Source organism: Macrosteles quadrilineatus, unplaced genomic scaffold (assembly GCF_028750875.1).
Source record: "Macrosteles quadrilineatus isolate MER2022 unplaced genomic scaffold, UCM_ALF_1.0 Scaffold_3__2_contigs__length_128488019, whole genome shotgun sequence".
NCBI classification, from domain to species: Eukaryota; Metazoa; Arthropoda; class Insecta; order Hemiptera; family Cicadellidae; genus Macrosteles; species Macrosteles quadrilineatus.
This window is the reverse complement of record NW_026542596.1, coordinates 54,917,414-54,930,650: the sequence shown is the minus strand read 5'-3', so window position 1 is coordinate 54,930,650 and position 13,237 is coordinate 54,917,414. Positions and strand designations below refer to the sequence as shown.

At 35.1% G+C, this 13,237-nt stretch overlaps 1 protein-coding gene across 3 annotated transcripts in view; it reads right to left on the bottom strand.

Moving 5' to 3' along the window:
• The window catches only part of LOC128988710 (histone-lysine N-methyltransferase KMT5B), a 36,265-nt gene extending 33,225 nt beyond the window's left edge, over positions 1–3,040 (bottom strand). For all 3 annotated transcript variants that reach the window (XM_054410278.1, XM_054410277.1, XM_054410279.1), the window contains exon 1: positions 2,892–3,040. The gene's annotated coding sequence lies outside the window, so the exon portion shown is untranslated. The remainder of the gene's footprint in view (positions 1–2,891) is intronic.
• Between the last annotated feature and the right edge of the window lie 10,197 nt (positions 3,041–13,237).

Genomic DNA, 13,237 nt, shown 5'->3' with positions numbered 1-13,237 from the left:
ACGGTATGGGCCGAAATTTTTTTAACGGTAAAAAAAACACTTACAATCAACTCAGATTAGAATAATATATATACCATTCGAAAGATCACATTCTGAACTTTCATTTTATTACATAAACAAACCCTGTAGCAGGTATATAACAATGTCACGACGATTAGAAATCAAATGAAATTTTGGCGCGGTACGACATTTGCAGCCGACACTTGGGAACTGGCAAAACACGTCTTGTTTGGCATTACCCTGCTCGGGTAATTTTCGTCTTGGGATGTTGCGGGTGGTACCACGGGATAGCCATTGATTTTATCTTCATTGTGATAGTGATATTTATAACTAAATATTGATTGCACAATCGGTACGATTTTATGAAAACAGCTGTTTTTGAAATTTCTAACAAATGGCCAACAGTCGTCTGGTGACAGTATGGAAAATACGAATTATATACAGTGAAAGTTATTATTACCTAGTCATATAGTATATCATTTTGAAGAGGAAGAAATTTAGATTCAGAGAGTGGCAGCCCTGCACTAAGGGTTATTTCTGTATTCTCGCATGTAGACGACGAAGTGAGTCATTACTGCTACAGTCTGTCAGCTGTCTTGTATTGCCATTGTTTGTTTGTGTTGTTGCCGATCCGCGATTTATTACTAAATATGTTATTAGTTCGTAGTGTTAGTGTTAGTGAAGTGTTGTGTGTGTGTATAACAGTAATCTTCATGCATAAATATTACTGAATTGTGTGAAATAGTGTTCATAAAAGGAAAAGGTTGTATTTTGTTAGCATCATGTCCTAAAATGACGATTCTGACATTCAGAGATTGTTGTACCTATATAATGATATACCCAAGGTGTTATACATTTTTATAAAGGTAAATGAATACACTACAACATGTTTATAATGGTTTGGTTGGGGGTAAAAAAGTTTGTAAAAAAGTTATAGCCTATACTAAATAGGCCTACTACTGTATTTTGTTAGCATCATGTCCTATAATGACATTTCTGACATTCAGAGATTGTTGTACCTATATAATGATATACCCAAGGTGTTATACATTTTTATAAAGGTAAATAAATACACTACAACATGTTTATATTGGTTTGGGTGTAAACAATTTGGTAAAAAAATTATATAGGCTAGGCTACTAAATACTGTACACTCCATTTTCTCGAAATGCGCAAAAAATTCAAAACGTTCTCAAATTGATACATAGCCTAATCATAGGTGAAAATAACTTTTTACCATCATACTTATGACTTTTTTGGATTCCTTATTTCATTAGCTTTACAAATATGTAGGCTACATATCATCAGCCTACATAATGTTTCACAACACAAGCAAACACTGTAGGCTATAGTTTACACCTATTTGCGGTTTTGCGGTTATTGTATTATTATGTCCTTATTACGTACCTACAAAAAAATATTTCTAACATGTTATACATTTTTATGTAGGTAATTGAATACACTACAAGATTATTATGTTGGTTTGAAGTAAAAAAATTTGGTACAAAAGTTGTATACTAAGTACTGTGAATTTTTTTTCTCGAGAAATCGCTAAAATATAAAAACATTATTTTATATACGTATGTTTATAGGTAAAAAGTTATTTTTACCATAAACCTTATGACTTTTTTTGATTCCTTACTTCATTAGCTTTACAAACATGTAGGCTATATATCATTATTAGTATACACATATATTATAGAACTTTTTACAACATAAACTAACACTGTACGGTTTTCAATTTTTTCGGTTCTCCGTTTGTCATTTATATTTCGCCCCAAAAACTTATAAAAAAAAAATATTTTCCTAACATGTTATATATTTCTATGTAGGGAATTAGATTGTCTACAAAATGTATATAATGAATTTCCCATAAAAAAATCCGTAGAAAAAAAATACCAAGGCCGCTTTTGAAATTTCAAAAAAAAAAATTCATTTTTTTTTATTTTTTTCACTTTACCGATAAAATACACTGTCTAAATCATTATGATATTACTATTTCTAGATTCTCCTGTTCTTTCCGAACAAAATGAATATGAGGTTGGCTAGGTTTACTTGTACGGTTGAATTTTTACGAATTTTCAAAAAAAGGTCTGCAAAATCGCCAAAATGGGTTGGCCATTCCCCACTTCTAACATTGGCCACTGCTAGGGTTAAGTCCACAAAGTGTCAAACTATCGAGGTTCTACTGAACAAATATCCAGACTTTTTTTGTTAGGCCTAAAACTTAGGTAGGCTATAAGTTTATATTTGTTATTGTCTTATGTTATTCAAAATTACCCTAATAAATAAAAAAGTGACAACAATATAGTTACAATTGAACATCAGGTAATGGAATTAAAAGGCAAACAAAAAAGTCTTCCGAAATACAAATTAACTTATTGGCCTAGCACTTAAAGGGTTAAAATACAGTTTAAATGTTATAAGTTAATAACATTGAATACTAAACCATAGTCTCTAACTGAAAGGTAATTGGCCTGAATTATATTATTAGGCTAATAATAATTCGAATAGGCCTAGGCTACACTAATGATTTTAGTCGAATTGAGGTTAGGATATACAAGAATCGAGGACTATGGATAGATTCTTTTGACAATACCCACCCCACCCTTTGTCCCTACAAAATGACATTTAAATTTTAAATAAAATCATTTTTCACAATCTGATGAATCTAGGTCAGCCTGACAAGTGAATGAATAGACTGATAAAAGATTGGGAGATTGTTTCAAGCCGTTAATTGAAGTTTAACTGAGGGTTTACCGACAATATCAATAAATAAAATGTTACCTCTTCACCATGTTTAGCAGTTGGAAGCTGTAGCGCTATCATTATTCCGGAGCTAACTGAAATTTCAGGGTAAAGTTAGAGCTACTATTCCAACAAATACTTACATTTAAATGACCAATATATATCCAGTAACTACTTGAGCATCTAACTTGATGCACAAAAACTAACAAAAGACCATCGTTATCACTAAAAACTGAAATTAAGACCGACGTTGCTCTCTCTAAAAGACGCTAAAATCAATCATGGCAGTGTGAACTCTGGAAGGAAACTGATTACTTAAGTGGCAAATAATTAATTCTGTATGAACACAAATTGGTGTAGGACACTTAAAAACATGTGTAATTAAGTGAAACTAAAAAACCACACATTGAAGGAAGAATAAATTGACAGAAAACAGCAAACAAACTACATCATTGGCACTACTTTTTCAATTACGCTTGCGTAGCGATACTAAACAATATACGCGGAGTAATGACCTCTTTGAGAAAATAAAATTTCAACCAACTTACCAAATTTTTTAACAAAAATATTATTTCGAAATTATTAACCAGTTAAAAATTGGAAGAACATCAAATTCATTCCAGAAACATTTATTTATTTTTTAAGTGTCACATTCTCCTCAAACTACAAGCTCTATAACTTTCATTTAGCCAATGAAAACTTATCGCAACACATAACTTGAGACAAAAAAATAAAAAAACTTTAGATTTTATAGTATTTTATTTTAGATTACTGATGGTAACATTTTATTGGACACATTTTAAGATAAAAAATAAATAAATAACCAAGCTAGTTAGAAATATGGGAATAATTTTATTAAATAGCAAATTTAAAGCAGTTTTATAGGCTACAACAACTGCAAAAAATTATTTTAAAATTGTCAGCAATTAATTTAAAAAAGTGGTTTTAAAAACAAGAAGTCTGTAAAAAAACCACGTAAACTGTGAATGTGAATGTATATGTTTTCTTCTTGACTTGTGTTCTGGCAATGTCAGCTGGCCAACAATGGACCTTTCTGTACCAGCAGCTGGGAGACCTTTCTGTAGCAGCTGTCTATGAAAGTTGACCATTCAAACTGACTATTCAAACAAATAAAACTACCTTTTATAAATTATGCAAGAAAAAGCAAAGTGTGTTCTTTGGTTTTGTGAAAGCAGATCTGTAATAACTGTTTGAAAAGGGTTAGTTTCAGTTTAGTTTACTTTTAGAGTGTGGCCGTAATTTTCTGAGTAAAATTGTATAAAATATGGTGGTGGTACAGGCAACTTGAACAAACGGGAATTAAGTGACCAACATAGTCTACAAGGTCCTCCTCACCTCAGGAGAAAACAGATAATAATAATAACAGTTTAGGTGATTTTACAGATTTTTTATAGCTAATTTTTGTAATTGCTGACATTATTTTGATAATTTATTGCAGTTACTGTATAAAACTGCTTTAAATTTGCTATTTAACCCTTGAGGAGGCGCTTCCAGTACCGTACCCTAGGAGCGGGTGCATGCAGAGTTTTTTCCACAACAGTAATAGCATAAATTTTTACCCATTTAACTTGTTGTTATAACGAATATTGTATGTAAATTTTGAATAACCTAATCAGAAACCTATTTTTTTAAAATAACATATTATTCTTTTAACTTAATATGAGTAATATTTGAAATAAACATATTGAGCAATTCTCTAGTATAAAGGTATCACTGTGGGTGTTACAAGAGAGGGCACGTGCAGAGTTTTGTTCCGCAATAATGCAATTATACATAGGCCTATACATGCAAACAAAATATATTTGATATGATAAGTAATTATAAATGAAAGAATACACTTAAACATATGTTTATATTTTCGTATGTAAAATATACACAAATTGACAAGAGCGCATGAGAAAATAAACTCTACGCTACGCGATAGGGCACACAACGTAGAGAAAACCTCCACAAACTGACACCGCATCACTGAATTGCAACTGTCAACAAAATAAGGAGGAATTTGGGGGTAAAAATAGCTTAGGGGAATTCCCGGGATGAGGTGCGTGAAGTTTGGAGCCGGACAAAACTGCCGACACCCATCGTGCATAATTTATATTAACAAAAACTACCCTACATGTGCGGAGGAAAACTCTGCAAGCGCCCGCTCGAGGGTTAATGAAATATCTCCCATGTATCTAAGTTGCTTTTGGTTATTTATTAATTTAATCTTAAAGTGTGTCCAAAAATTTATGACCACCCTGTACAATTAGTTAGATCAAATTGTACTAACATGAAAGTCTTGAAAGTGGAATTTAGATTTAAAAGATTGTTACTTAGGTACGGAGTAGTATTTGCCATTTTATTTTGGAATATGAAATTATGAAAAATGTCTTTAATTTAACTTTTGGCGAACAACTAACTTTTATTCTTCAGGAAATTACACATTTTCATAATGTATGAATTTTTTAACACTTTATTTAGACTTTAGACATGTTATTTTTAGAGGAGAAACTTTAAGATTTCTACTGGCATATACACGTAAAATCCTATGTCTAATAATGACATAACTTGAGTATTCACAAACTTAACAAAAACAACATGCAAACGTGCATATGTGTCGCCAGTGCCCTATCTCCCCTTTTCTTCTTGCCCACTCTGTCCGCAGACACGCATGTCCTTGAAACCTCTTTCTTGAAGGATAGACAGGAGGCTACATATCAAATCAAATCAATCTTTAGTATAATAAACACAAATTTAGTGCATTGATAATGTCAAAAGAATTGGTGAGTCGGTGGCTCAGTTGGTAGCGTCACGGACTTCGGGCCCAAGGCAGCAATGTCGTGGGTTCGGATCCTGGTCACCGCAACTAAAATTGATCAGTACAGTTCACCTTCGTACTGTACCGGCTCACCCCTTGCTTTGCTGTATATTTTCAACACACAGATCTGTATGTGGACAGGCAAATGCAAGGTTAAAAAAAGAAAAAAAGGGCAGTGCAACATGTGATGCAGATTGTCAACCACAATTATGAATAATTTAGATGTATATCATCTTAGAGAAAAATAATTAAATATAGACCGTCAGCTGTGCTGCGGTTACCATAGGTTCTGGCGCACTCCGCTGGGAGCACTGTGTAGTTATGGCGTACACGCTAAGTAACTACACGTAGCTCCCTAGTGGTGTGCGCCAGAACCTATGGTAACCATGGTAACCGCAGCACGGCTGACAGTCTATATTTAATTCTTTTTGTCTAAGATCATATACATCTAAATTATTCATAATTGTGGTTGACAATCATGAATGCAACAGTATCACATGTTGCACTGCCCTTTTTTTTCTTTTTTTAACCTTGCATTTGCCTGTCCACATATATATATATTGATAGTACACAGGCAGCAGCCCGTCACCCAATGATGGTTTGATTGATATTGATTGATTCTGTATAGGGGCAGACCATGGTGGAAGGAAAAAAAACATAGGTGTGCTATTCCCACATATTCTGACGTCACTCGGATTGCAAACAAAAGATCACCTGATTGTAACTGTCAAATTAGTATGTATTTGTTTTGATTTGATTGTTATTGTTTTTATTTATTTATTATTTTTTTTACTGTGTTTATTTCTGGTTCAATGTAGACATTATACACAGAAGAGTTAACAAAATTAATAAGAAATTAACTATAATAACATCGTGGGTTCGCCCAAACCTGAGACACCCTGTAACATAATTAATTTAGAGAATAATTTAATCTTCTTTAGGCTTCATTCATCCAATAGATCTTGAGGGAGCCTTCGACGTAGCCTTATAATAATAAAAACAATTCATAACAAAACAAAACAAATACATAATTTGACAGTTACAATCAGGTGATCTTTTGTTTGCAATCCGAGTGACGTCAGAATATGTGGGAATAGCACACCTATGTTTTTTCCTTCCACCATGGGGGCAGACCTTGTCCTGTTGCACGTCAGCCACTGATGGGCTTTTTGTGCTCCCCACTTGGTGCGTCCTGAGACCGTCAAACCTGAGCATCACTATCTACCTGAGCAGCACTTCAGCATCCTATCTATGAGCTCCTCCTGAGGAGTATCTGCCCCAAGGATGGTATGACCCCGGAAGTCTGGGCCTGACAAAGGATCTCTTCCACACCACATGTTGTCTCCTCATCTAGCATGACCCTGATGTCCAATTCACTTGATTCATCTGTGTTAGCACAGACTCCAGCTTCCGCTTTGTATCATTATCAATTGCAGTGATAACATCTGACTGAAATGTTCCAACTCTTGTATCTAATTTTGAATGGTTTTGAGTAAGTTTTCTGATTGATAATAAAATTTTGTTTTGATTATCTGCCAAGCTAGTAGCAAATTTTTCTAAATTAGCCTGTATTTGTGCTGAAATCTTCTTTAGTAAGACACTAACCAGGTCCGCTGCTGGAAGTTGCTGTACAGCCTGCGTAGTTCCTCCTACCAGTGGTAGCCCCTTGTAGGCGTTACCATCGTCACCCCCTTCCTGAATGTCCAAACGCAGGCGGATCTCCAAGTCGCCTCCGCCTCCCGAAGCAGTTCCCAGAATGCTCCCTCCAGAACTTTCCCGTGCATTGCCGTTGTGTAACATTTCCCAGTTTTGTAATTTCTGATGGTCCTGTCTCGGTCGCCATTTGCCATCTTCAATGTATACGTGGTTTACCATTGCTAATATCACGGACGATGTCAGTAATAAAATTCAATGGCAGATCGAAGAGGATTTACTCTAAAACAATAAAATGATCTTGTTGCTTCACGAAGCAAAACAACAAACTAAAAAACATTTGACTTGATTACAAACTTGATTACATTTCTGAAACAATATTATCACATGACTGTAAATCACGACTGACCAAAAAATAAATTGCTTAACTACCTTGAACACACCAAACACCACACGTTGATATTGGTGTGGCAAAACATCGGAGTTAGAGAACTTAATCATAGACTAACCAACACAAGTAGACTTCTCATCCCATTGTAAATTTTGAAGCACGTTTTTCGTGTCTAGTTCATGTACGTGACACAAAGGCGCTAGTGTCGACGAAACTTTGTTTCTATTATTTTAGGGTTAATTTCTTGATTTGAGCTTTACTGTTTGGTTATATAACTAGGGGACAAGTTATTGTTTATGATTAGATCGTATTATTTGGTTAAACGAGGTTTTGTATGGCTGTAATAACGGGAAACAAATTGTAAACAAAACACGACCTCTACAGAAAACCGTACAGAACTAACAATAAAATTGGCTTCAGCTGTTCCATAAGGATGGGAAATCTACTAAGGGAGTATGTTTTATCTATGACTTAATTAAGTCTGTTATTTTATTTTTTATTTTAAATTAAACGTGTGTTTGTGTGTGTTATGAACTGTGACAAGGACTATGTTCTCCTGATTTAAAAAAAGGTAAGTAACGCCCGAAAATATTTATCTAACTGAAAAACCTGTTTTTGTTGGTACACTGTTTCTCCAGAGAGATGCATCGATCAAACATTGAGCGATGCAATAAATGCTTAAATTTTAGGAGAGCATTGTATTTAGACACATGATCACTGGTCTTAAATCATTTCCTGCCGATCTAGTCCGGTTAAACCGCTGATACAAATTGTCCGGTTAAAGAGATATAATTTCTGCCGAGTGTAGTCCGGTTAAACCCATGTCCAGTTAAAATGTATCCCTATAAGAGGTATACCTTATATGTATATATCCCTTTTGTGTCCTCCAGAACCCAAAAAGCGGTTCTTGAATTGATGCCTGTATATGTGTGTGTGTATGGATGTGTAGCTTACAGAGCTACAGACCACACCTGTAGTCCAATTTTGATGAAATTTGGTATGTAAATTACTAATCCATGGTATCTTCAGGCATCTATATATATATTACGCTAGGCATATTTTTGTCATAATTGTTTTGAAGCTGCTGATCACCAAGTTTGAGGTGTCGTTGGATAGGGTGTGGCACGTAGATTTGCCATCTATCAAAAAATCTTTTAAATTCCATCAGGGCTCTGCCCCAGTGGCCTTCAAAGTTCCCATGTTATCCTTATGGAGAAAATGTTTGTTTACATTTCAGAACAGATGAATACTTTTAAATTTACACTTATATTTGAAACAGCTGGTTATACTCAAATTGAAATTAATGGAAACATGACAAAGATTTAGAAGAGACTAGCATAACCCGCGGGCTTTGCCCCGTTTAACTTCTTAATTTTCAAGATGATCTCGTTCGCATGGCTCTCATCACGTCCTGGTTGAAGTTCGTTCACTACGCTCACTCACCTTTAGGTTGGAGCTCGTTCGCTACGCTCACTCACCTTTACGTTGGAGCTCGTTCGCTGCGCTCACTTGCCTTCAGGTTAGCTCGTTCGCTACGCTCACTTGCCTCCAGGTTGAAGTTCGTTCGCTACGCTCACTCACCTTTTGGTTGCAAATTAGCTGTTGTCATAAATGTAAAAGAAATAATAGTGCTGCACCCTGTTGGTAATCCTTGTAACTTTAATGCTATTGAACATCATAGAACAGAACCAACTTGTTTAATTGTTTAATTGAAACAGCTGTTAAGATTCATTAATTCCATCTCATAAGGTTAACATGGGAAACTCCAGAGCCACTGGGGCGGAGCCGATTAGACGGATCACAAAATTGATGGTGTATAAACCTATTCCATGAAATTCTACACGTATGTACCAAGTTTCGTGGCAATCGGTTCAGCGGTGTCTGAGTTTATCACTGCCAAACAAATATATATATATATATATAATTATACAAACATCCTCTTTTATACTTATAGATAAAAATGTACACTGTTTTTTTTTTTTTTTTTTTTTTTTTTTTACAATAGTTATTGGTGTTTCTCTGCAAAACACATTTTTAGGGTTCAGTGAGTTTTAAAGTGAACTGACAGTACAGCAGTTACACATAATTGTTGTGATTTTTAAGATCTTTGCTTTACAGAAACTAAATGAAAGGATTATATTTAATGAGTGGAGAATATTAATAGCCAAGGAACAATAAATTTTATGTAATTGTATCTATTGTAAGAGATGGCATATACATTCTTCTGTATTTATGATAACTGTACAAGAATAATGATCTGAAGTTATTGATATTAGTTAAAAACACGTTTTTCACCTCCAAAAAGAATATTTGATTATATCGGAAGTTAGGAAGGGTGGATCCCAAAGATTCTGGAAAACACCATTATTGTGTTTAACAGGAATCTTGATGTGTCGTCAGGCTTGATTAAGGAAGGTAAAGAAATAACTTTTAAAAACATGTGGAGGAATTGTACAAAAAATGAAAGGAGTCTTCATCAAATTGTCAGGACATGCCAGAGAAAATAGATGCATGACTGGGAAGCATTTGATGAAGCTGCATAAAGGGTGTTAAGCCAGCAATGCTTTACGGATGCAAGTTCTAGGGTAAGGATGTTAGGATTGAAAGATTTTAAAGTAAACATTTGAGTATGCAAAGATGAGTTTTCACGGCAAATAAATCCCAGACTTCAGCCAGAGGTGGTGGTGAGAACGAGGGGGTTTCCTAGAAAGAAAGAAGATTTATCAAGGGACATGGCTAAAACAGTCCCAGACTTCTTCCAAAGGTGTTGGTGGGAACGAGAGGGTTTGGTTTATCATTTAGGTTATCATCAATTAATCAAAAGAGAATCTTTTACTGACTTTCACAAAAGAAACTGCAAAAACAGCAGGTAAACTGCAAACTCAATTAGGCCTTTTACAATCACCAGCTTTAGCAACAAACCCAAGAAACAAGAAAACGCCAAATAAAAAAATCAATACAAATTCTTTTTCTCCTTTGTCTAAATTGCGCACAATTTCGTGCGCCAGGTTCTCTAGTTTTTATTTTATTTGTTTGAAATTTTGATTTTTAATGGTGGTCCTTATAATTCTAAATTAAATGGTGCAACCCTTTATTGCTGTAACAATATTACGGCTCAAAGGTTTATTACAACTTTTGTGATTATTCCTTATAAAATATCATAGTTACTCCCACCGCTTACCCATAATAAAGGTTGTTGACAAGCTAATGGGAGAAATAAGTATGGGTCAGAATTTTTGAAAAAGTCCCTTGGGATCTGCCCCAGTGGCTTTGAAAGCTCCCATGTTATCCTTATGAAGAACATAATTGTTTACATTTTGATCAGCTGTATAATGTAATTGCTGTTATTTTTTTTTTTTCAATTCAACAAAACGCATTGAGTACTTTACTATTTGAGTTTGTGTAAACATAACCCCCAAGATGGATCGTGTTAGTATGGTTGTAGCTTAAGCGGTGTTTACGCTGTCGTGGGGCCACGTCCGCAACAGGCGTGGTCGCCACGCCAATGGACAGCCGTACGCAAATGCCGTGGCACCACGCTACCGTCCCACGGCCACAAGTAGCCGTGTAGTGTAAACAGTTTTCTGGTACAAGCGTATTCATTAAAGGTGTGTTCATTTTTATTTACGGGTGGGTTATGGATTGTGCCAACTGATTAATTATTGAAGGTTGTGCTGCAGTGATTGCTATTTTAGCTGAAGAAATAGCACGGCATTTAAGTGTTTTTAAAATATAGAAACCAAGCTGTAGCTTTCAATATTTATATTAAATAAATAACAAGGTTCACTTTGATACAGATCAAGCATTCGAATTGTTTGACCTTCCATTAATTTTAAAGATTGCTTTGTTTTCACCGTTTCAATTGATTCGACTTGTGTCAATGTTATAGATTTCTTTGTTTTCACCATGTTACCGTAAACTAAGACGACAACAACCACTGACTTTAAAGAACAATAGTTAAACTCTTAACACACAACGACGAGACGGAAGACGATAACTCTTCACCACGTCTAGCCTGGTCTAGCCACGCCTGCAACTGGCGTAGCAACCAAACACGGTTTGGTTAGTTCCAAAGGGCGTGGGGAACAGGCGTATTGGGTTGCCACGCCTGTTGCTCACACGTCTCCACTGTTTACATGAGACGTGGCCACGCTTCTCAAGAAAGTGAGAAAATTTCTCACCTACACGCTTGATTTTAGCCGTGGCCCCACGACAGTGTAAACACCGCTTTAAATTTGTGTGATTATCGTTGTTTTGTGTCGCTATGACGGATCGTGTTAGCATGATTGTAAATCAAATTTGTGCATTTATCGTTGTTTTTTGTAGCTATAATTTGTGTATTTGTTGTTATTTCTTTTAAATGCCTGCGATGCGACGAAAAACTAAACATAGACAGGAGGCGTAATCGTGATAACGACCGCAGCAACAGAACAGTGGCGCATAGGCTTAACTCATCACAGTCAGCACCTGACCCTGGACAATCTCAACTATTAGGTTACAAATGCGCCCTAACACTACCATACAAAACGAAAACTAAATTTTCGTTCTCAATTGGTCCTCTATCAATGACCTGTGTTGCCTGTACAGCGAAGCATTTTGAGATGGAGAAAACCGACCGGAATGCTTTAGGTTTATCAATAACGAAGATAAACATGGACAACCTTATATGGCTATAAGTTAGACGTTTGTATAAAACATTAAAAAGCAATACCGGTACCAGGTTATGAAATGTGATATAATATTTACAGGAAATGTTGATTACTGTTATATACATCGTGAGTATCTCCATGAGATGCACACCGGTAATCTTTGATTTGACTCTTTTAAACTCATTGTAAATATGACTGTTATTCGTTTTGAAATAACTCCTGTAATACTTTGCAATTGCTCAAATTCGAGCAACGTGTACACTAGTGTTAATTTTAATGTACATCAAATTTAAAGTCTTGTTGAACTAAAAACAATGCCACAACTGGACCTCAAATGGACAATTGAGTCAAAAATGACAGCTGTTCAAAGATTCATTGAATTTGCATTGCTATTATACACCACCTCCTTAGGCAAAAACCTAATCTCACAAACCTGTTGCCCGCTAGAGGACAGAAGAAAATCATAAATGTGAGCATAGGTATGCACATCAAATTAAAGGTCTTTATTAGTAGAATACATTGCCACAAATTTGAAATCAAAAGAACTACTGAGTAAAAAATGGCAGCCGTTTAAAGATTAAAACCTTTGACGGGCTGCAATTTTTGACTTGGTTGTTTATTTGAGGTCCAGTTTGCAGTAATGTATTCGTTGTTGTATTAATAGTCAAAGATTCTACTAACAGAGATATTTTTATCCTTGTTATTCTGTTCAACCAATACAGTTACTTGGTAACCCATAAGGCCAATGTTAAATTTTTTAATTTTCAAATGAGTTGTGTAGCGAAATACAAATTTTCCTGAGGCAGTGACTCTTGCCAATCACGTGTTTAGGGCTACAAAGTCTTTCATTCCAAAACTTAGTCAAAATCCTTCTGCTGGATTTCGAAATATATACACAGACAGACAAACAGACATAGCTCATATTAGAGTACAGGATTGTTAAATTTGTTTACTTTCCTAATAACGGAAGTAACT